Source organism: Cavia porcellus, unplaced genomic scaffold (assembly GCF_034190915.1).
Source record: "Cavia porcellus strain 051 isolate PalLab524CR breed Dunkin Hartley unplaced genomic scaffold, mCavPor4.1 scaffold_6, whole genome shotgun sequence".
Taxonomy (NCBI): domain Eukaryota; kingdom Metazoa; phylum Chordata; class Mammalia; order Rodentia; family Caviidae; genus Cavia; species Cavia porcellus.
The window spans coordinates 75,175,798-75,199,684 of NW_026947489.1; the positions used below are offsets into that span (position 1 = coordinate 75,175,798).

The window sequence follows — 23,887 nt, forward strand, 5'->3', positions numbered from 1 at the left end:
TGTCTCTGTGTTTATTATTTTTTCTTATGTTTCTATTTTCTTTTGGTATTTTTTCTGCTACTTTTACCTAATTCTATTAACTACTTATTGCTTGTTTATTAAGTTTATTGGTACAATTTAAATATGCATAATGATCACTTTCATGATAGAGAATTTTTACTGCACATTACTTTTCTCAATTTCTCTTCCCCCTCTAAACTCATACCCTCCCTTTAACTCTTCTTCTCCTCCCTATTTGCAAAACTTCCATTTCCATTTTTCCCTTCTTTTGTCAGTTGCCCTTTTCCTTTTTTTCCTTTTCCCCTCCTGGTTCTTGTGGCCCTTCCCAAATGAGCATATTCTTCTTATTTCACAATGTCCAGTATACATCTGGTCCTTATCACACTTTCAGTTTCTCACTCTAGAGAAACAATGCAGTGTTTACACATGGGTGTTCCGTTTATTTCACTTATCAATATAGTATCAAGGTGCCTCCATTTACCTAGAAATGTCTCAAGTTTATCTTTCTTTATGGCTGAGTAATACTGCATTGGATAGAAACCCACAACTTCTGTATCCCTTTATCAGTGTATGGATATTTGGGCTGTGTGAATGATTCAACTAGTATAAACTGTGCTTCTATAAACAGGGATGTGGTACATTACTGTGGTGTGATGCTTTTAATTCTTTCAGGAAGACACCAAAAGGGGAATAACTGGCATGAATGGGACCTCTAGTCCTAATTTTTTGAGGAATGTTCACATAGATTTCCACAGTGGTTGCACCAGTATGCATTCCCACCGACAATGGAAAAGGGTTCCTTTTTCCCCAAAGCCCTGCCAGAACATGTTATTGGTTAGCTTCTTGATGAAAGTCATTCTTTCTGCAATGAGATGAAATGTCAGTGTTGTTTTAATTTGTATCTCTCAAATGCCCAGTGGTGCAGAACATTTTTTCATATGTTTATCTACTGTTTCTACTTCTTCGTCTGAGAAATGTCTATTCATTTTTTATTTAGAGAAAAAATGCAAAACAGAAAAAAGCGTAGAAATAATACAGAATGTAAAAAAAACAACAATAACAAATGACTAGTCAAAAAATAACAGAAGTCACTAGTTGATAAATTATATATTGTTATCCTAGAAGTACTTGTTCAAGTTGCAAAATGAAAGCATAAAAAATGAACAATAGCAAGGTTAATCCTCTGCTGTCCAAGGTTCTGGGAAGAGAAGGGTCAGCCAAAGATCCACAACAATGCTAGGCCCGGGAGACGGGGGGGGGGGAGGGCACGTGCTGAAGTGGCCAACCTCCAAGGTGGACGTCCAGGGTCTGAGGTGGGAGGGCAGGCACCCTCCTAGGTGAAGGACGGATGCCCATTTTTGAATTAGTTCTTTAAATATAAGTGGTTTTTAAAAATTTATTGATATATTCTAGATGTTCTTTGTCCTTTGTCTAAGAAACAACTGTCAATTTTTTTTCACTTTGTGGGTTGCATCTTCACTGTTGATTCCTTTTGTTGTTCAAAAGATTTTTAACAAGATGAGATACGAGTTGTTGATTTTTTGTGATATTTCCTGTTCAACAGGGATTTTTTAAATGAAGTCTTTGCATATACCTATGTCTTCCAGAGTTGCACCTACTCTCTCTTCAAGAAGGTTTTGTATTTTTTTACTTTATTGAAAACCCCCCAAGATTTCATAGCAAAATAATAGGAAAATAACAATAGCTAACACATTATTATATTGTTATCTTTAAAGTAGATACTCAGAGCTCAAGATTTTAGCGCAAAATATTCTCCAAACATTAGTACAAACCTTTCTTTTCAATGAACAAAGAGAAACTAGTAGTACATTTATCTTGTGTATTTTTCCTTTTCCTTTCCCCCTCCACCACTAGTTCCTTTTTCTTTTAGAGCAATTTCTTACCATTTACAAAATATATAGTAAATTTACTTACTCTCAGTTTCTCACATTAAGGAAGCAATACAATGTCTATACATGTAAATCTGATTTATTTCTTTCAAGCGCATGGTCTCAACTTGCATCCATTTACCTATAAAACTCTCAGATTTATCTTTTTTTTATTTAAGAGGAAAAAGAGAAAAACACAAAACAAAACAAAGCAGTGTAAGGTTACACATAATACAGAACTACAAAAAAAAAAAAACATAACAGTAAGAAATCACCCGTTAATAGACTACACATTATCATCTTGGAAATAGCTGCTCAAATCACAGTATCAAAGAATACAAAGTAGACATTCAAACAGAGAGACTGCAAACAGCTGTGTTCAATGATCCAAAAACATTAATATAGTCAGCTATTTAACACCCCTAAACACACTTGCTGTTATATCCGTTAGAGCTCTTTTTTTTTCCTCCCTCTCTTTTTTACAACAAAATTTACACATTTTGGATTTTATTACTCCTTATTTCTTATTACTTTTTTTGGGGGGGAGAGAGAATAAAGTCAAATATGGCAAAACAAAGCTGTCAGTCAAAACCAAGGATAGACATAGCACATGATGTAGAACAGAGTACAAGGTCATTAACAATGGTTATCAACGTTGTCTCTTGTTTCCTTAAATGGAATTGTCTATCTCATTAGATATTATAAAGTTAGACAAAACAGTAGAGAACAAGACCAATAAAACTTAGGCATTGTGAACATTACAGGACTTCCAAAGGAGACAATAGTCAAACCAGAATGGGCATCTTTGTGAATCTTATTGCCTTCAAATTAGTTGCCTATACCCTCAAACTTGATACTATTGCACAGAATGGAACAGAGTCTAATCAGTCAAAACAAGATCGTGGGAGTATTACATGATTTCAAAACAAGTTAATAGGAGATCGAAAAGAGTTACTATTATATATCCTAATTTTTTAAATTTTTCCCTTAATTAAAATAAACATAAGAAATAGCTAAATAATTTCTTAAAGAATAGTAGTTACCATAGTGTCTGTCTTTTTCCTTAAAATATTTGGATAAAACTTCATATACTATAGCTTCAATATTTCCATATCAAGAAGTCCAGAATAAAGCCTTTCTAATTAATAAGTGAAAATTTTATAAGGCTTCAAGGCCACATAATGGGGAATCATGATTATCACATATTTTTATATATTTGAATCATTACTTACATTAGGGAAACTATTCGGTATTCATACATGCGAGATTGATTTATTTCACTTATGAGTATGGTCTCAAGCTGCGCCCATTTATTGATAAATATCTCAATGCGATCCTTCTTTATAGCTGAATAATACTCCATTGTATAGAAATACCACAACTTTTTTATCCATTCCTCAGTTGATGGACACTTGGGTTGTTTCCAAGATCTAGCGATTACAAATTGTGCTGCTATAAACATAGGTGCACATATATCCCTGTGGTATGATGCTTTCAGTTCTTCTGGGAATATACCTAGAAGTGGAATAGCTGGAATAAATGGGATTTCCAATCCCAACTTTTTGAGAAACCTCCAGACAGACCTCCACAAAGGCTGTACCAGTCTACACTCCCACCAACAGTGCAGGAGAGTTCCTTTTTCCCCACAGCCTCTCCAGCATTTGTTGTTGTTGGTTTTCTTGATCCTGGCCATTCTTTCAGGAGTGAGATGGTATCTCAGTGTGGTTTTAATTTGCATTTCTCTAATGACCAATGATGATGAGCATTTTTTCATGTATTTATTTGCCATTTGCATTTCTTCATCTGAGAATTGCGTATTCATCTCAGATGCTCATTTTTGGATTGGATCTTTGAATTTTGGAGGTCTGAGTTTTTTTAATTCTTTATATGTTTTAGACAAGAGTCCCTTGTCTGAGAGAGAGTTCACTAAAATCTTTTCCCAGTTTGTGGGTTTTCTTTTCACTATGCTGGAGATTTCTTTTGACATGCAGAAACTTTTTAATAAGAAGTGGTCCCAGTTATTGATTCTGGGAAGTATTTTCCGTGCGGTTTGAGTCCTGCTCATGAATTCTCTACCTACTCCTATGTCTCCAAGGTTTCTACCCAATTTGTCTTCCAATAGATTTAGTGTTTCTGTTTTAATATTCAGATCTTTGACCCATTTAGATTTTAATTTAGTACATGGTGATAGACATGGGTCTAGCTTTAGTTTTTGGCAAATGGAGAGCCAGTTTTTCCAGCACCATTTATTAAAGAGACTGTCGTTCTTCCAGTGAACCTGCTTGGCTCCTTTATCAAAGATAAGGTGGTTGAGTGTGTTTGTAGTTGTGGTTGTATCTTCTAATCTATTCCATTGATCTTCAGCTCTGTTTTGATTCCAATACCATGTTGATTTTACTACTGTTGCTTTGTAGTATAATTTCAAGTCAGGGATTGTGATGCCTCCTGCTTTGTCTTTGCTGCTTAGAATTGCTTTTGCGATTCTAGGTCTCTTCTGGTTCCAGATGAAATTTAGGAGTGATTTCTCTAGATCTATAAGGTATGCTGATGGTATTTCTATTGGGATTGCATTGAATCTGTATAAGAGTTTTGGGAGAATGGCCATCTTCACAATGTTTGTTCTTCCTATCCATGAGCAAGGGATGTCTTTCCATTTTCTGAGATCATCTTCAATTTCCTTTTTCAGTGTATTATAGTTTTCACTGTATGTCTTTCACTTCTTTCGTAAGAGTAATTCCTAAATATTTCATTTTTTTGCTTACTAATGTGAATAGTCCAGTTTCCCTTATTTCCCTCTCTGTGATTTTGTTGTTTGTGTATAGGAATGCTATTGATTTCTGAGTATTGATTTTGTATCCAGCCACATTACTGAATTTATTTATTGTATCTAAGAGTCTTTCAATGGAGCTTAGGGGGTCTTCTATGTAGAGTATCATGTCGTCTGCAAACAATGACAACTTAACTTCTTCTTTTCCTATCTTTACCCCTTTTATTTCTCTTTCTTGCCTAATTGCTCTGGCTAGTACTTCCAGTACTATATTAAATAGGAGTGGTGATAAAGGACATCCTTGTCTTGTGCCTGATTTTAAAGTAAAGGCTTTCAATTTTTGGCCATTTAGTATGATGCTGGCTGTTGGTTTGTCATAAATGGCCTTTATTATATTGAGGTAAAGACCATCTATTCCAGTTTTCTGTAGAGTTTTTATCATGAATAAATGTTGGACCTTATCGAAGGCTTTTTCTGCATGTATAGAAATGATCATGTGATTCTTACTTTTGGCTTTATTGATATGGTGGATTACATTTATTGATTTGCGTATGTTGAACCATCCTTGCATTCCTGGGATGAATCCCACTTGGTCATGGTGTATAATCTTCTTGATGATTTGCTGGATCCTATTTGCCAATATTTTATTGAGGATTTTTGCATCTGTGTTCATTAGGGAGATCGGTCTATAGTTCTCTTTTTTAGTTGGGTCTTTCTCAGGTTTTGGTACTAGAGTAATATTTGCTTCCAGGAATGACTTAGGAAGGATTGCTTCCCTTTCAATTTCATTGAATAGTTTCAATTTCATTGAATAGTTAGGTCTTCTTTGTATTTCTTTTAGAATTCTGCAGTGAATCCATCTAGGCCTGGGCTCTTCTTGGTGGGTAAGGACTTAATTACATTTTCAATTTCAGTAACCGAGATTGGGTTATTCAACAATTGTATATCCTCTTGATCTAGCTTTGGCACTTCATGTGCTTCTAAGAATCTGTCTATTTCTTCTGTGTTATCAAACTTTTGAGAGTAGAGGTTTTCGAAATAAGTGTTGATGATCTTCTGTATTTCTATTGGGTCTGTAGTGACTTCTCCTTTTTTATTTCTTATTGCATGAATTTGAGCTTTTTCTTCCCTTTTTTAAATAAGGTTGGCTAGGGGCTTATCGATTTTATTTATTCTTTCAAAGAACCAACTCTTTGATTTGTTGACCCTTTGGATTGTTTTCTTAGTCTCTATTGCATTGATTTCTGCTCTGATTTTTATAATTTGCTCTCTTCTTTTGGCTTTGGGCTTGACTTGCTCTTCTTTTTCTAGCTGTTTGAGCTGAGGCATCAAGTTATTTATTTGTATTCGTTCTTTTTTCCTGATGTGGGAACTCAGTGCAATAAATTTTCCTCTCAGGACGGCTTTCATTGCATCCCACAGATTCCGATAAGTTGTATCTGCATTTTCATTTTCTTTTAGGTATTGTTTGATTTCTTCTTTAATTTCTTCTGTGACCCACTGATTACTCAAGAGTGTGTTATTCAGTTTCCATGTGTTTGTGGGATTTTTGCAGTATCTTTTATCATTAATTTCTAATTTCAGAGTGCTGTGATCCGATAACATGCAAGGGATGATTTCAGCTCTTTTGCACTTGTTTAAATATGTTCTGTGAGCTAATATATGGTCTATTTTAGAAAATGATCCATGTACTGCTGAGAAGAATGTGCATTCTGATGTTGTTGGGTGGAACATTCTGTATATGTCTATCAAACCCATTTGTTCACAGGTATGATTCAGTTCTGTTATTTCTTTACTCATTTTCTGTCTGGTCGATCTGTCCCTTGGTGTGAATGGCGTATTAAGGTCTCCTGTTACAATTGTGTTACTGATAATTTGAGTTTTCATTTCTGTTAATAATTGTTTTATATAACTGGGCGCTCTGGAGTTTGGTGCGTATATATTTAAGATAGTTATCTCTTCCTCTTGGAGTTTTCCCCTTACGAGTATGTAGTGACCTTCTTTATCCTTTATGGTCATTGTTGGTTTAAAGTTCACATTGTCTGCAAACAGAATGGCTACTCCTGCCTTTTTTTGGATTCCTGCTGCATGAAGAATTGTTTTCCATCCTTTGACTTTCAGTCTGTGAGTATCCTTCTGGGTTACATGGGTTTCCTGTAAACAGCATATGGTTGGATTTTGTTTCTTGATCCATTCTGCTAGTCTGTTTCTTTTGGTTGGTGCATTGAGACCATTTACATTAATGGTTATTACTGTGAAATGTTGGTTAATTGTAGGAATCTTATCTCTCTTCTGTTGCATCTTTATCTTTCTGTTCTGTTTAATTATTTGCTTTGCTTAGTGGTTTTTTCCTTTGTGTATCTAAACTGTCTTTCAATATTTTTTGCAGGGTTGGTTTGGTGTTCATGAAGTTCTTCAGCTGCTCTTTGTCATGGAAGTATCGTATTTCACCATCTATTTTAAATGATAGTTTTGCAGGATATATCAGTCTTGGTTGGAAATCATTTTGCTTTAGGATCTGGAATACTTCACTCCATGCTCTTCTTGACTTTATCGTTTGTGCAGAGAAGTCTGCTGTGATTCTGATAGGTTTTCCTTTATAAGTGATTTGTCTTTTCTCTCTGACAGCTTTTAATAATCTATTCTTGTGTTGGATTTCTGGGATGGTGACTATTATATGTCTGGGTGTAGTTTTATTTTGGTTATGACTGTTTGGAGTTCTATATGCTTCACTGATCCTGATGTCAGTTTCTGATCTCATGCTTGGGAAATTTTCAGCTATTACTTCTCTAAATATCCTCCTGACATCCTTCATGTTATCTCCCTCTCTTTCATTAATCCCTATCATTCTTATGTTATTCTTCTTTGCATCGTCTTGCAGTTGTTGAATTGTTGTTTCCTGGTTCCTTGTTATTTTCAAAAGATCTTTCCTTTCCTGTTCACTAGCTGCAATCCTGTCTTCAAGGTCTGAAATTCTATCTTCACTTTCATTAAGGTGGTTTTTACAACTTTCAGTGGAGTTTTTTATTTCCTGTATATCTCTGTGCATCTGCATTATGTATTCTGTTTGTTTCTTATATTGCTCGTCTAGGGATTCTATCTTTTTGTTTAGTTCCTCCAATTTTTTATCTGTCTTTTCTTTAGATATATTTAGAATCTCTTTCATTTCTTTTATCATTTCTTCTTTTATCTGGGATATTATTTCGAGTTTGAATTTCTTTAAAGCTTCCTGGAGTTGCTTGTCAACTTCAGTAGCTATTGTGTCTGATATATGAGGAGGATGGGATATATTTTCTTCTAAATAAATTCCTCCTAGGGTTTCCTGAGATGGGCTGGAGGTTTGAGGTTGTAATTTAGTCTTTCGTTTTGTCATTTTCCTATATTTCTGTGTTTCAAGTGTTATTTGAAAGCTTCCTCAGGATCTGTTGAAAATCCCCTTCTATGTTTGCAGCTACTGAGACTCTGGCACCACTCTACCCCAGGCCATTGGGCCTGCAGAACCAATGGCCCTCCTCTGCTTGTTCAGAACTCCGCGGTTCCAGACAAGCTGGGCCTCAGGGACACTGTGTGCCCACCTGCCCCTTGGTAGATCCACAGCTCTTGAATCGCAGCCGGGTTAGGGTACTCACCACAGGTCGCAGTGCCTCAGGAGCCTGTGATCCCTCCCTGCTTGCAGAGATATCCACAGTCCTTCAGACAAAGGAAGGGGCTTCTGCAGGCACTCGGGATCCGCCCAGCTCCTCCTCTGCACGCTGATGGCTAGGCGCGGCTGGGCTGGGGGGATAGTGTAGGCCCGCTCACCCAGTGAGCTCCGCAGACTTCCAGGTGTAGCCGTGATGGGGAGGCGGCTGTAGTGGCGTCTAACCCACTGCTCCACTTCACTGCACCCAGAAGCCTGGGGGGTCCAGAACAGTCTGAGATTTGGGCAGACTGTGCTGGCCACTCACCACAGGCCGAGGTGCCTCAAGAACCTTCGATCCCTCCCTGCTTGCAGAAATATTCACTCCTCCAGACAAAGGAAGGGGCTTCTGCAGGCATTCGGGATCCGCCCAGCTCCTCCTCTGCACGCTGATGGCTAGGCGCGGCTGGGCACAGGCCGAGGTGCCTCAGGAACCGGGATCCCTCCCTGCTTGCAGAAATATTCACTCCTCCAGACAAAGGAAGGGGCTTCTGCAGGCACTCCGGATCTGCCCAGCTCCTCCTCTCCAGATTTATCTTAATTAACGGCTGGGTAGTATTCCACTGCATAAAAAGACCACATCTTTTTTAAAATTTTATTTTGAAAGTAGTAAAAATGCAATAGCACAAGACAGAACAAAGCCAATTGAGATAATGCAGTGAAATGGATACAGGATTTCACAGTAGAATACTGGGATAGTAGTAATAAGTACCATGGTATATCTCTTTAACTTTACAACAGTTGTCCAGTCAATTAGGTATAGCAAAATCAAACCAAAAATAGAGCATTATAAAACCAATTGAGAATACTGAATAGAGCAAAAGAAACATAACGAAACAAAACCGTGAAAACAACCTTTGCCTTCAAACAGAAGATAGAAGGAAATCCCCCATATTTGCTATACTGCATATGGTCATCCTCCCAAGAGGTGCTGAAACATCTGTCCCCAGTAGCTATGTGTGTGTGGGGGAAGGCTGCTTGATTTTCAGCTTGCATGGCAGTAGGTTCACAGGTAATGGTTCTCCTCCAGGCCCGTGCCACAGGCACTTACCAAGATGGCAGGTGAATAAGCTGCCTGAGTCCCACCATGGCTGGATCTCGGGAGTTCTGGTTCTCCCGTGGTCAGGTTCTTAGGTAATGAATGCCATCATTTTAGTTTTTATTACTTTGGTTGTTAGCAACTTTGGAAACTATATTATAAAAATTACATGTATAGGCCAGGTGTGGTCATGCAGGCTTGTAATCCCAGCATTCAGGGGGCTGAAGTAGGAAGATTGCTGTGTGTTTGAGGGCAGTCTTGGATACAAAGTGGGTTCTAGACCAGCCTGAACTGCATATTGAAACCCTTTGTCTTAGTTACTTTTTACTCATTGCTGAGGCAAAATATCTGAAGCCCAAAGTTGGGAAAGGAAAGGTTTATTTCTTACAATTTTTGGAGCTTTCAGTCCATACTCAGGTGGCTCCAAGGCAGGCTGGCATGGCTGGGCTGCAGTTCATGCTGGATGCAAACAGCAAGCAAGACAACATCTTTTTAATGTGTTCATTGGTTAATGAATATTTGTGTTGTATCCAAGGTCTAGCTGTTACAAATTATGCTGCTATAAACACGTGTGCATATATATTGTTGTGATATATTGTTTTTAATTCTTCTGGTAAGATGTTCAGAAATGGAATAGCTGGTTAAATAAGACCTCCAATCCTAGTTTTTAAATGAATGTTCACTCTGAATTTTTAACTTCTTGTATGTCTGTTTGGATCTGTTTCATGGATTACATTTATAACCTATGTTGAGAGTCCATGGTTTCCTTCCATTTTTTCTGATCTCTATTTTTAAAATCTGTGCCTGCTTTAATGCCTTTCATTCTGATCATAATTTCTTTTTGCACCTTGGGGATTATTTTTCCTATAGCCTCTTCCATTTTTTTTTCATTTCTATTACTGTCAATGCAGAAACTTCAATGGTTGGCTTCTAATTTCCCTTGTGCACTCTGGACTTGTCCTGTGAGGGCTGAGACTCTGAAGTTGCATCTTATTTCTGCTTCTTGTCATTTTCTGTTTTATATTTTCAATTTTATTTCATTTTCTGTGTTGATGCTTGTGGATTTCTTACAGTAGATAACTTTATCCCTAGTGTTGAGGCTTCGCTATGAAATGTCTGTTCTTCAGGGATGTCTTCTCGATATAAGTGTTTCTTGATCTTTGTGTCTGTCTAAAGAACCTACCTTCCCAGTGTATTAAGGATGAGAAGCTGTTATTTATTTGTTTCATCACCCAGTCCTTTGGTACTGGACTATGGTGGTGTTAGTGACCTGATACAATCACAGTGTTATCATACAGGGAGGAAAATTGATTATAACAGGTATGAGATCCTGGCCAAAGTAGTACAGTCAGCATTAACAATAGTCTCAAGCACAGTTGGCTACTGACAAACTATAGTAACTATTAACCCGATACCTTTAGTATCAGGTAGGAGCAAATTCTAGTTATATAACAGAATCCAGGGACTTGTATGTAATGCTTCTTCCCTTAGTGGAGTGATTTTACCCTGTTACTTAGGGAGAGCATTAAGCAGAATAGAAGGTGAGATAGAGATAAATGAGGCTCAGTATAGTAGGAGCAAGGCTGGAGGGCAAAGGATGATCACCAGGTTTTAGGAAACTGGGAGACATAGTAGGGATAGAATGAAAGAGAAATCAAAGGAGTATTGAAGTGAACCAGAAAAAGAATAGACAATGTTTATTCACAGGAAGGTATCATAAAAACAAGTGAGATATTTGATGCGAGAGAGTAAAAAGACAAGTAGAAGAAAACAAAACAGAAGGTAAGAAGTCTAAGTCATGAATGAAAGAGAAAGAAAAAGGAGAGAAAACAGAAAGCAAAATAATGATACAATATAAAGAAAGACAGCCCCCGCAGGGGGAAAACCACCAGCAACTTGTGAGATCAGTGCCATGTTGGAACTTAGGACACTGAGAAACCAAGCAACCAGCTCACCTCCCTGGTAAGCAGCTATGGTGTGGCAGGCTGCAGCCCCTTCAGGGGTACAACCACTAGCATCTCCTGAGATCTGCACCATGTTGGAACTTAGGGCACTGGGAAACCAAGCAACCAGACTGCCTCCCTGCTAAGCAATAGTGAGCCTACCAGTGCATGGGCTGAGAGTCAAACATTCCACTTGCCCTGCCCCCCATTAGCAAATGGGAACCAGAGATCTGAGCATCTCTTGAGGGGTTGACCATATGCAAGATAGCAAATAAGGGGGATTTCCTTCTACTATCTCTTTTTTTTTTGTCTTTTTCTTTTTTACCAGTACTGGGGATCAAACTCATGACTGCCTGCTTGCAAGGCAGGAGCTTATGCTGCTGAGCTAAATCCCCAGCCCTTCTACTATCTCTTTGAAGTCAACTATTTTTACTACTTTTGTTTTATTCTGATTGATGGTACTGCTCTATTCAATATTCTGTTTTGATAAGTTCTATAATGTTCTGTATTTCATTTTGTTTTGCTATATGTGATTGAAAGAACAACCGTTGTGAAGATAACAAGATATACTGCGAAACCGATTACGGTTATCCCAGTAACCTGCTGTGAAGCTCTGTACCAATTTCCCTACACTGTCTCAATTGGCTTTGTTCTGTCTTGTTCTGTTGTATTTTACTACCTTCAAAATAATAAAAAAATTTAATAAAACAAAACAACATGATACAATACAATGATACAAAACAAAAAAGAGCCCAACTGGACAGGAAAAGAAAAACCAATCAAAAATAAGCATGGATCTGACTTTTTTCATACTCAAGGGTATGATCTCAATGTGTACCCATTTACCTAGAAATTTTCCAAGTTTATCCTTCTTTATGGCTGAGTATTACTCCACTGCTTAAAAAAGACTTTTTTATCCATTCGTTGACTAATGGGCATTGGGTTGTTTGCAAGATTTAGCTATTAAAACTGCTACTGTAAACATGGGTGTGCCAGTGTTGTTGTAGTATGATGCTTTTTAATTCTTTTGGGAAGATATCGAGAAGGGGAATAGCTGAGTTGAATGAGGTATCTATCCTAGATTTTAGAGAACCTCCATACTGATTTCCACAGTGGTTGCCACAGTCTATATTCCCACCAACCAAAGAGAATGGCTCTTTTTTCTCCACAGCCCCATCAGTGGTTGTTATTGGTTGATTTCTTGATAGAAATCATTCTTTATGTGGTAAGATGGAATCTCAGCATTGATTTAATTTGCATTTCTCCAACAATCAGTGATGACAGATATTTTATCATATTTATTTGCTATTGAGTTGGGCCTTGCCCAGTGAACCCTGGGCCACCTGCACTCAGGCTCTGGAGCTGAAAGTGCATGCAGCAAGTTACATTCCACTGTCACACATCAGAACATCATTCAGAGCCTTGTAGAACCCCACCCAACATCCACTATCACCAGAAGACCCACAGGAAGGTCACTCCTTGCATACTTGGGCCCCACTCAGTGATCCTGAGTGGCTGGGAGTCACCTGATCAGGCCTCTCTAATGATATCCACTCAACTAGGGAAATTATCTGCAATAGGGATATTATCAACCCAAGAAACAATTTGGACATTGCCTTCAGTTTCCCTAAGGGAATATAGGAAAATGGCAAAACAAAATAGCAAAATGCAATCTCATACCTCCAGCCCATTCAGAGCAAGCCTAGAAGGCATGGACGTAGAAGAAAATGTAAGCCATACACGTGAAACTCCTAAAATGATAGCAACTGAAGTAAAGAAATGACTTCAGGAAGCTATAAAAAAACTCAAATCAGAAATAATCTCCCAGGTAAAAGGAGAAATGATAAATGTAATGAAAGAAATGCTGAACACATCTAAAGAAGACATAGTTAAAAAATGAGAGGAACAATGCCAAAACATGGAAACCTAGAATGAACAATGTAAGAAACAAACAGAATGCATGAAACAGATTCAAAGATATATACAGGAAGTCAAAAATTCCATTGAAAGCCAGAAAAACTGCCTCAACAAAAGTGAAGGTAGAATTTCGGAACTCAAAGACAAGTTTGCAGCTAGTGAACAAAAAAGGAAGATCTTTTAAAACTAAAAAGGAATCAGGAAATAACAATTCAACAGCTGCAAGATGATGCAAAGAAAAACCACATAAGATTGATAGGGATAAATAAAAAAGGAGACAACACAAATGATATCAAGAGGCTATTTACAGAAGTAATAGTTGAAAATATCCCAAACATGAGAATGAAAACTAATATATGGATCAGTGAAGCATATAAAACCCCAAATAGCCATAACCAAAATAAAATTACACCCATACATAGAATAATCACCTTCCCAGAAATCCAACTTAAGAACAGAATATTAAAAGCTTTTAATAGAAGACACAGATCAACTATAAAGGAAACCTTATCAGAATCACAGAAGAATTCTCAACACAAACAATGAAGTCAAGAAGCACATGGGGTGAAGTATTTCAAATCCTAAAAGAAAACGACTTCCAACCCAGACTGATGCACCCTGCAAAAATGTCCCTCAAAATTGATGGAGATATGATATTTTCATGACAAAGAACAGCTGAAGAACTTCATGACGACCAAACCAACCCTGCAAAGAATACTAAAACACATTCTAGATACATATAGGAAAAAACCACTAAGCAAGACAGACAATTAAACAGAGTGCAAAGATAAAGAAGCAACAGCACAAAGATAATATGTGAAAAATAATCCAATATATAACAGTTATAACCATTAATCTAAATGGCCTCAATTCACCAATTAAATGAAACAGACTGGCACAATGGATTAAGAAGCAACATCCAATTATATGCTGTGTACAAGAAACCCATCTAATCCAAAATGAAATCCATAGACTGAAAGTCAAAAGATGGAAAACAATACTTTATACAACAGGAACCTCTCCCAACAACAAAAAAAAATCAAGCAGAGCTATTTTGTTTGCAGACAATGTGAACTTCAAACCAAGAATGATCCAAAGAGGTAAAGAAGGCCACTACATACTAGTTAGGGGAAAACTTCAAGAGAAAGAAATAACAGTCTTAAATATATATGCCCCAGATTCAGGAGCACCCAGCTATGCAAAACAAATATTAACCGAAATAAAAAATCAAATAAGCAATAACACAATTATAATAGGAGAACTTAACATTCCATTGACACAAAGGGACAGATCAACTAGACAGAAAATTAGGAAAGAAATAACAGAACTGAATCACAGCTGTGAACAAATGGACTTAGTGGACAGAATGTTCCACACAACAATATCAGAATATACGTTCTGTAGCATATGGAACATTCTCTAAAATAGAGCATATACTAGCCCACAGAACACACTAAAGTAAATGTAAAAGAAAGGAAATTATCCTGTGCATGTTACTGGATCATAGCACCATGATAGTAGAAATTAATGACAAAAGAAACTGCAAAAACCCCACCATCACATGGAAATTGAATAATAAGCTCCTGAGCAATCAGTGGGCCACAGAGGAAATTAAAGAAAAAATTATACCTTATCTACAAGCAAACAAAAATGCAAATGCAACTTACTGGAATCTGTGAGATGCAATGAAAGCAGTCCTCAGAGCAAAATTTATTTCAGTGAATTCCCACACCAGGAAAACAGAATGAACACAGATAAACAATCTGATGCTACATCTCAAACATCTAGAAAAAGAAGAGCAAGTCAAGTGCAAAGCCAAAAGAAGGAAGGAAATTATAAAAATCAGAGCAGAAATTAATGCAACAGAGACTAAGAAAACAAGACAAAGAATCAATGAATCAAAGAGTTGGTTCTTTGAAAAAATAAATAAAATTGATAAGCCCCTAGCCAACCTTAGTTTAAAATAGGAAAGAAAAACTCAAATTCTTGCAATAAGGAATGAAAAGTGTGAAATCACTACAGACTTTGTGGAGATGCAGAAGATCATCAACATCTATTTTGAAAGCCTCTTCTCTCATAGGTTTTATAACACAGAAGAAATGGACAGAAACATAAACTTCCAGAGCTGAGTCAGGAAGATGTAAAATTGCTCAATAACCCAATTTCTATTAATGAAATTTAAAATATAATTAAATCCTTACCAACAAAGAAGAGTACAGATTCAGGCAGATTCATTGTGGAATTCTACATGAAACTCAAAGAAGACTTAATGCTGACACTCCTCAAACTCTAATGAAATTGAAAGGGAAGCAATTCTTCCTAAGTCATTTTTGGAAGCAAATATTATTCTAGTACCAAAACCTGAGAAAAATCCAACTAAAAAAGAGCAATCACACCAATCTTCCTAATGAACACAGATGCAAATATTCTAAAAAAATATTGACAAACAGAATGCACCAAATCATTAAGAAGTATATACACCACAACCAAGTGGATTCATACCAGGAATGCAGGAATGGCTCAACATATGCAAATGAATATATGTAATCCACCATATCAAAAGAACAAAAAAATTAGAATCACATAATCATTTCTATAGATGCAGAAAAAACTTTTGATAAGGTCCAATACTTATTCATGGTAAGAACCTTACAGAGAATTGGAATCAATGGTCTCTACCTCAGTATGATAAAGGCCATCTATGACAAACCAACAGCCAGCATTATATTAAATGGCTTGAAACTGAAAGCCTTTACCCTAAAATCACGCACAAGACAAGGATGTCCATTATCATCACTCCTATTCAGCATAGAACTGGATATACTAGCCAGAGCAATTAGACAAGAGAGAGAAATAAATGGGGTAATGGTAGGATGAGAGGAAGTTAAATTATCATTATTTGTAGATGAGATAATACTCTGCCCCCAAAACTCCATTGAAAGACTCCTAGGCATAATAAATAAATTCAGTAATGTAGCTGGATACAAAGTCAACACTCAAAAATCAATAACATTCCTATACACTAACAACAAAATCACTGAGAGAGAAATAAGAGAGGTCATATCCCTTACAATAGTATCCAAAACAATGAAATATTAAGAATCAATATAAGAAAAGAAATAAAAGACCTATTCAGGGGAAATTCTAATTCCCTGAAAAAAGAAATCAAAGAGAAACTCAGAAAATGGAAAGACATCCCTTGTACATGGACAGGAAGGGTAAATATTGTGAAAATGGCCATTCTCCCAAAACAGTTATACAGATTTAATGCAATCCCAATCAAAAAGCTACCAGCATACCTCATAGATCTAGAGAAATCACTCCTAAAATTCATCGGGAACCAGAGGAGACCTAGAATAACAAAGGCCATCCTAAGCAACAAAGGCAAGGCACGAGGCATCACAATCCATGACTTGAAGTTATACTACAAAGGTACTGTAATAAAATCAACATGGTATTGGGATAAAAATAGACCTGAAGATCAATGGAACAGATTAGAAGATATAACCAAAACTACAAACAGACTCAGCCACCTTATCTCTGATAAGGAGGCCAAACATGTTCACTGGAAGAGTGATAGTCTCTTCAATAAATGGTGCTGGAAAAACTGGCTCTCCACATGCTGAAAACCAAAACCAGACTCACTCCTATCACCATTTACTAAACTAAAGTAAAAATGGATCAATGAGGCCTCGGGATTTAGCTCAGCAGCATAAGCACCTGCCTTGCAAGCACATGGTTGTGAGTTCAATCCCCGGTATTGAAAAAAAAAAGAAAGAAAATGGATCAATGATCTATATTTTATAACAGATAAACTAAATCTGCTGGAAGACAAAGTAGGTATAAATCTTGAAAACATAGGGGTAGGCAGAGATTCTTCATGAACAAGAATCAAGCCACATGGAAAATACTTCACAGAATCAATAACTAGAATCATGTCTTATTAAAGTTTCTGCATGATGAAAGAAATCTCTAGCATAATGAAATGAAAATCCACAAATTGGGAAACAGTCTTAATGAACTGCCCCTCAGACAAAGGACTTCTGTCTAAAATATAAAGAATTTAAAAAAATCAGACCCTTGAAATTCAAAGACCCAATCCAAAAATGGGCATCTGTGATGAATACACATTTCTCAGCTGAAGAAATACAAATGGCAAACAAATACATGAAAAATGTTCACCATCATTAGTCATTAGATAAATGCAAATTAAAACCACAATGAGATTCAATCTCACTCCAGAAAGCATGATCAGGATCAAGAAAACTACCAGCAACAAATGCTGGAGAGGCCATTGGGAAAAAGGAACTCTTCTGCATTGTTGGTGGAAGTCCAGATTAGTGCAACAATTGTGGAGGTCAGTTTTGAGATTCCTCAAAAAGTTGGGATTGGAATTTCCATTTGGCCCAGCTGTTCCACTTCTGGGCATATTCCCAGAAGAACTGAAAGCATCATACCACCTGATATATGTACACCCATTTTTTAGCAGCACAATTTGTAATAGCCAGATCTTAGAAACAACCTAAGTGCCCATCAACTGAGGAATGGATAAAAAGATGTGTTATTTTTATACAATGAAATACTACTCAGCAATAAAAATGATCACATTGAGATATTTATAAGTAAATGGATGCAACTTGAGACCATACTCATAAGTGAAATAAATGCAACTCACATGTGTAAATACTGTATAGTCTCCCTAATGTAAAAAATGGTTAGAGCACAGAAGATTTTATGGTACTCATGGTTTCCCATTATGTTGCTTTGAAGTCTTGTAATGTTTTCATTCATCGGTTGGAAAGATTTTGTTCTGTTTTATTTGATTTTATTATGTGTGGTAGTGTAAACAGCTACTTTGAAGAAAACAAGACATTATGGCAGTCATTGCTGATTTATTACCATCTTGCTTTGAAGTCCTACCATGCTTTTGTTCTTCTGTTTTGATTCGTTCTATCCTGTTGTGTCTTATTAGATTTTATTATGTGATAGTCTAAACAAATTTTTAAGAAAAATAAGATATTATAGTAGCCATTGTTCATTATCTGTTATTTGTTTTTTTGGGGGGGTTTGGTCTTTTTTAAATTTTATTTTAAAGAGGGTAAAAATGAACACAACAAAACAGAACATAAAGCAATGTAAAAGAAATAAATTTCAAAGTATGACAATCAGAGATATTCACTATCATATTGTCTGTTTTCTTCCAAATAGTTGACCATATCTTCATGTACAGAGAATTCACGTGAAACAACATAGTATAGAACTGATCTGAACAAGATGAGGAAGGTGTTTTAAGTCTTCAAGATCACACAACAGGGAAGTCAACAATTGCTGTCACTGTGTCTCTCATTCTCTTCAAAACAGCTGTCCATTACTTCATATATGTTAAGATTAAACAAAACAAAGCAGGCTAAAATCACTCTGAACAACGAATAATAGTATTGCTGGATTTCCCTTCATGGAACTACAGGATCAGCACTGGGTACAGTAGTGTCTCTTTTTCTTCCAAGTAGTAGTTCATTTCATCATGCATTATATGATCACTTCTCATAAACTGTTAATAGGTTCTATGCATACATGAGTCTCTACATGTATTTCTATCCTTTTTGTATTAGAGGGGAAAACAAAACAAAGCAAGACAAAGCAAAACAAATTCTAGAAAAACATGAAACAAAAAATCATATAAAACCACAATACAAGGTAATCTACAGTGGTTACTGATTTTTTTCTCGTTATCTTCAATAGAATTGTCTGTATTATCAGCATAATATAATTGTGTATAGCAGTACATAACAATATTAATAAAAATAAGATATTATAGATAGTATAAGACTTCAAAAGCAGGTAATAATCAAACCAGAATGGGTATCATAGTGAATCTTGTCATCTTCAGTGTAGTTGCCCGTACTCTCAGACTTGATACTATCAATCATAACAGATTTCAATAAAATCTGTTGATACTAAACAGCAATATAACAAACCAGATTCATCTAAGATTAGTCATGGTAAAACAGTATAAGTTATATAGGGCTTCAGATTAAGTTAATAGAAAATTAAGGATGATTACTATATTATATTCTGCTATTTTTTGGATAGCTGTCTCTGCCCTCAAATCTAGTGCAAGTGCACAAATTGGAAACAAATATAATCTATCTAAGCAGAGTGGTGTGAGTATTGTGAGTTTAAATCCTGATGCACTATTAACAATATCCTCTGCCTTCTTTTTTTGAATACTCCTCCCCTTTCACTCCCAAAAGGTGCATTGCACATTTTGGGTCCCACCAACTCGCTCAGTTTTTAGTTTGAGGGGCCACTTGCTATTTACCTAAGTGGTTCTTAACTTTCTCACTTCTGGACTTTATCTCAATTTGTATTCCTTTACCTATAAAAGCTTCGAGGTTTTCCTTTATTATAGCTAAGCAGTTCTCTATAGCACATAAGTATCCTGTCTTTCCAACCTATCTGCAAGTGCTGGATGCACTGCCCTATTTCTCTCTGATTCCCTATCACCTAGAACATTGTTTTTTCATATTTGATTTTCTGTCCATAAATCTTTTTTCAGGTTAATTGTATTTCCTGTACAGAGCATCTCAGTGGACCCTACCTCCTGATCTACTATGCCTGCATTTCTTCTTTTTTAGTGTATCAAGGCCATCTATACTAGAGAGTACAGCCAACTTTTTCTGCCTAATTTCTGCTATTCTATTTTTCTGCCATTAGAGTTGTCTACTTTTCTCCTTCATTCCACATTCTGCCCCATTCATTGAGGCATCTCTGCCACTGTTACTGAAATCCTGGTACTTTTTGTCTCTCTCTAGAATGTCCTTCAATATTCTCCGTAGAATTGGATTGGTGGTTACAAATCTCCCAGTTCCTTTTTGTCTTGGAAGCATTTTGTTTTCCCATTAATTTCTAGAGACAGTTTTGCAGAGTACATAATTCTGGACTGAAGGCTATTTTCTTTCAGGGCTTGGAATGCTTTGATCAAAGCTCTTCTTGATTTGATGGTCTGTGTCAAGAAGTCTGCCATGACTTGATGATTTTTACTTTATAGGTGATCTGTTTTTTTTCTCTGATGGCTTTTGATATTCTGTTCTTATACTGGATTTCCAGGATCTTGATTATTATATGTCTGGGTGTAGCTCTATTTTGGTTGTAGGTGCCTGGTGTTCTGTATGCCTCATACATTTGAATATCATTTTCTTTTCCTATTCTTGGGAAGTTTCTCTTAATTATTTTTGAGAATAGCTTTTGTTTTTCTTTTGTTTTTACCCCTTCTTCTTCATTCACATCTTTTATTCTTAAGTTATAGATCATCCTATCATCTTCCAGCCTTTGTATTGTTACTGTCTATTTCCTTGTTATTTTTAAGAGATCTTTCCTTTCATGATCATACATTACAAACCTATCTTCAAGTTTTGATAGTCTATCCTTAGTTTCTTTCAAGCAGTTTTGCTAGCTTTCAATGGAGTTTTTAATTTCCTGGTGATCTCTTTGAACCTGCTTCATGGATTCTATGTTTTCTTTATGTTTTTCCTCAAACAATTCTACCCTTCTTTTTGTGCTCCTCCATTCTTCCATGTTGTCTTGAGAGGTACTTAGCATTTCTTTTATTAATTTACTTATGTCTTGCATTACATTTCACTTTTGAGCTCGTCTATGAGATCTTTATGTCCACTGATGCCGTCTGATATTGCATGTTTGCTGCCCTCAGTCTCTTTTGTATTTACCTCTCCTGGATCAATATTCTCAGGGCTGGGGGTGGGGACTTTTTCTTATTGCTTTCTCTTGTCATGTTTTTTGGTTTCTTCCATACAGGTATAGTGGAGGTCCTAGTTCCTTTCCTTGTTGGTTATGCTTCTTTCTGAAGCATGTTGGCTAGGGATTTCTGCCCTCTCCAGTTTGCTATTGATCATTGAGGTGAAAACAGGGGCAGTGTATGCTGGCCCCTTCTCTCTGGTTCAGTCAACCTTTGGGGGTCTTGACTATTTTAGTGTGTGATATGTGCACAAAATTGGTTTGGGACAAATTATTGGGCCCCGGACAGGAGTGTGACCCAGACAAGAGGATCACACCAATCTGGTCTGGGAAGCAAACAGCTGACTGAAGACACTGCTGTTCCTCATTCCTGTCCATCCTGACCAATTCCAACATGTTGTCCAGTTGGACAACCCTGCCCTTTTCCATTGGTGGGTCTTATTCCCAGCACTCACCACTGGTCATTGCAGGTCCTTTGCCAGCTCTGTTCTCTATTGGGCTTTGCAACATCTGACTTTGGCGTGACTGTGGCTGCAGTGAGTCACAGCAGAAGGAGTTCAGGCACTCTGGCGAGAGCACTGTGGCCACTAATCTTAGCTGCTCCAATGGTAGCCCCAGGACTGCTTTAACAGCATGCTTCACCAGCTCTTTTCCCTTTAGTTTCATCCGGGGTTGAGAGGACCCATCTCCATATGCTCAGATCTCTCCATGATGTTTTATTCTGGCATCTGATTTGTCTGTCTCAGGAGCCTCTGTATTCTGCTGCTTATTGATCTGCCATCTTTCACTCCTCCTGATTATTTGGTTTTGAATGTTGTGTGATACTTTCATTCTCTTGAATGGATTTATGCTATTTTGTTATGTTTGTTATATTGTGGTAGCTACTGTTGATATCCGGTTGTCTTGTTGTGAAGTGCTGTGTTGCTTGCATTGTTCTGTTTTGATTTGCTTTGCTTTATTCTCTTTAAAATAAAAAATAAGATACACATAACAGGCCAGGGAATGGTGAAAGAGTCCCAGCTGTGTAAGGAAACAATGTGGAGATGTAGGCCATGCCTCATATCTGCCTGTCCAGGACTGGAATGACAGACAGCAATGCTCCTGCCTAGGTGAGAGGTGCCCACAGCCACTTCACAAGTCCAGCTTACTCCTCATGCAGAGATGGAGCTCTGGCAGCTCAGTTCAGAACATGCTGGTCAGGCATCCTTTAGGTATTGTCAGTCAACAGAGGCAGAGAAGTGTGTCACTGAGGCCGTGTTGTCTGCCAATCCCACTCAGTGCATTGGTACCAGCTCTGTCAGGACCACTTTTTCTACTTCACTGTAAACACAGCACAGATCACTTGCTGATTTGGCAATGGATTTGCAGAGGTTCTCAAGATCAAGCCGGCCCCTGAGCCTGTGCACCTGACAGCTTGTGGATCCTCTGGGTCATTAGGGTCTGAAGATGCCTCCATCACCTCTTTGAAACAACCTCATTGGCCTCTGGATTTTTTCTTCAAGCTACATTTGTCTTCTTTGTAAAAAAAGAAGCAATATTTTATAATTTCACTATATTGATTGGGGATGTTTAAAATACTAATTGAAGTATGTATTTTAATAAATTTAACTAAAAGATACATGATACAGAGTAATAACTATATTATTTTGACCTGTTAATGAAGAATACAAATGTGATGTTGATCTTGATGATTTCTAGAAAAGCTGATTGTTCTTTGTAGTTTGATAAAATTAGGCAGAGACCATACATTCATTTGTTTGTTTATTTGTTTGAGACAGGGACTTGCTATGTAGTTCATACTGGCCTTGGATTTACTCTGTAGTCCAGGCTGGCCTTGAACTCCCAGAAGTTGCCTCGGCCTCTGGACTACTGGGATTATAAGTGGGCACCACTATGGCTGGGTAGGCAGAGATTATTATAGCAGAGGCTTTGAATCTAGAGTTGATTTGTTTGATGATTTACATTGGGGCTGGGGATGCAGCTCTGTGGTAGAGTGCTTGCCTGGTATGTGCGAGGGTCTGGGTTTGGTCCCCAGCATTTAAAAAATACAATAATAACAAAAAATAATTTAACACTGGTTTTCTTGTCAGTCCCCGACATTATCAAAATAAAATAAGATACACTAATAATAACAAAAAACAGTTTAACATTGGTTTTCTCGTCGGGATCCTAAACTTCTTTATTCCAAATCAGGCTGACTTATGACATCTTAGGAAATTAACAAATAACAAGTAGTTATATAAATCTTAAGAAATTAAACCTCTGTTTTGGAGACTTTGTTGCATACATGTATGTCTGCATTTTATTTTGATTCCAAAATAAGTACTCTTGAGCTTTCTTTCAATGTCCTTGTACCAGTAAAGAAAATCACCCCCCCCAAACCTTAAGAAAGTCATTCCTAGTTTTATTTCTTATTTTGTGGAAAATTGAGAACCCACTAGGGATTAGGTCTTGATGATAAAATGAGATGAACAAGATGTGGTTCTTGTTGCAAGTTGTGGTTGTGAAGGTTATACATAAGCAAATTATTACATTACAGTTGGTAAATACAGTGATTAAGTCTACACACAGTTCTTGTACTATACGAGAAGCAAGTGTGAGGCCATGTTGCCTATAGTGATTCCAGATAATTGGGCTGTAACTGGGTTGGACATCGATCAGCATGAAGCAGACTTACCCAATTACATTTGTAAACCCAAAAGCTGATTGATCATGAATTTGAAGTACTGCCTGTATACTTGTGTAGAGTTATTTGTGGTTAATGTCTCCTTAGTCAAACTGGTTTTCAGCTATTGTCTTTGATATTACTTACAATGCCTTAGGGAATGTTTTCTATTCATTTTTTGAGTTTTTTTGTTTCATTTTGTTTTTGGTCATTTTTTTATTTTAAAGAGTATA

At 36.9% G+C, this 23,887-nt stretch overlaps 1 pseudogene; it reads right to left on the bottom strand.

Moving 5' to 3' along the window:
• LOC100733787 (olfactory receptor 3A2-like) overlaps positions 1–21,655 on the bottom strand; it is a 43,401-nt pseudogene extending 21,746 nt beyond the window's left edge.
• Positions 21,656–23,887: the final 2,232 nt, after the last annotated feature.